Consider the following 2032-nt stretch of genomic DNA (forward strand, 5'->3'; position numbering starts at 1 on the left):
AAACCACTGTCCCAGGCAGGGCCTGGGCTGGCTCCCTGGCCCTTCCTTAAAGCGGGCTCGGCCGGCTCCCGCTGTCATTCCTAGGATGCTGCTGTCCCACAGCACTCAGACCTTATCCCAGGTAGTGTCAGCTCCACCCGCATCCGCCCCTTGACCCCAGCATCCCACCTGCCAGGGCACCAGGCCCCTCCCAAGTCACAGGAACCCCATCTGCCCCACCTGAGTCCTCCTCAGCCCCGCCTGTCCTTCCCTCCTGGCCGGGTCATGTCGGCTTCACAAGGTTTGCTCCCCACCAGGCGTCCCACAGGGGCTCTGGCCGGGCAGCTCGGAACACGAGGTGTCAGAGGGAAGGCCCCAGCCTGGCTCTGCCACTCCAGATGACGCCCTGGGAGGCCAGGAGGCCGGGCTGCCAGCGAGGGTCAGAGCCGGAGGCCTCACGGGTAACTGGAAAGCAGACGGCCCGGCTCCAACTCAGGACTCGCCCAAGACAGTTTTTCCTTCCTTCTGAGGGCTAGCTCCTTCTCGGAGGGGGACCTCCCTTGCCACTGCCCCACTCCCGGAGCTGCACGGTGGGGTCAGGGACGGAGGATGCCTGCATCCCTTCAGCCTGGCTGGTTCTGCCGGGCTGGCGGGTGGAGTCACAGCCCCTGTCCAGTAGGGGAGCAAGGGGTCTTCCTCCTCCGGGAAGGCTTGGACCAGGGAACAGCGGGCCTGGGTCTCCTTCGGTTGGGGGGGTCACAGGGTCCCTCAGCTCTGCTCTTCCCCTGCTCCCTCTCCCGCTTCCCACTGTCTCTGCACCTGTGAGTTGTATTTTGGTTCTCTCTCATTGCCGGCATTCGTGGTCGTCCTTAGAAGGAAGGAAAGGCCCAGCCCACGCCATCTTGTCTAGACCCGCTAAAGGGCACTTGGTCTCTGAAAAGCGTGGATGTTGAAGAGGTGGTAGGCGGCCGGCGGCCGTGTGGCGGGAGCTCAGCTCCAGGCGTGAAGGTCAAAGGGAGGTGACAACCTAGGGTGCTTGGGTGGGGAGTGTGAAGGAAGGAGGAGGAAGATCCACTGGGGGTGCAAAGGTGGACGGTGTCCTGCCAGCCCAGTGGCCAGTTTGGGGCAGATCCTGGATTTAGGTTGCGGGTAAAAGGTCACCGCCTGGAGCGCAGGGTGAAGGGAGGTGCAGGCAGGGCCGGGCAGGCCCGGGCTTCCTGAGAGGGTGGGAGCAGAAGGCGGGGACTGGAGGCTCCCTCCCTGCCTGCCACAGTGGCTGCTCTGACCCCCCACCAGCTCAGAGACATGACAATGTGTCCTTCATCCGTCTCCCGGTGCCTGGCACCAGGAAGAGGGGGCCCGTGCCGGGTGCAGAGGCCTGTGTGGAAGCAATAGCGCGATTCAGCAAGGCCTAGGGGCGGCTTCACTATCCGAGGAGGAGTGGCAGAGCGGCTGCCAGAGATGGAGGGAGGCGTTTCTTCCCGGTTTCCTTCCCTTTCTTAGAGAACTGGGAGGCGAAGGAACTGGGTGAGGGCAGATCCACGAGCTCCGGGGAGACCCAGGGACCCAGCTCAGCCCAGGGGCTCTTGTGAGGCCGCCTTTCCCGCTGCGCTCTCCCGGCTCCATCCTTGGTTGCCAAGGAGACAGGAGGCGGTTGCCATGGAGAGCGACGACGGCAAGGACCAGCCAATCACTCCGGAGCTGCGGTTCCAGCTCATCTTTGGAGGGAGGGATCGGGCCGGGAGGGCCCTCTGCCCTCTGCGTGGCCCGCGCGGGTGGGCGCGCCGCCCCGTCCCCGCACCATGCACGGCCACCTCCCCGGGCCCCGCGCCCCGCACCCCGTTCCGGCGTTGCCTCCGCCTCTTCCCGGCGAGGGATGATGCCACCCTGGGAGGGGCCCCGCCTGGAAGGGCCCCCCCGCCCCCCTCGATAAGCGGGTGCGGGGAGGCGGGGCGCCGCAGGAGGGCGGGACCCCCAGCTCCTCCGCAGTGCCCGCGCACGCTCTCTCGCTCTCGGCCGGCGGGCGGGGCCGTGACGTCACCACGCCCCCCCC

The sequence above is a fragment of the Chinchilla lanigera genome, unplaced genomic scaffold (assembly GCF_000276665.1).
Source record: "Chinchilla lanigera isolate Chin_1 unplaced genomic scaffold, ChiLan1.0 scaffold00055, whole genome shotgun sequence".
Lineage (NCBI taxonomy): Eukaryota > Metazoa > Chordata > Mammalia > Rodentia > Chinchillidae > Chinchilla > Chinchilla lanigera.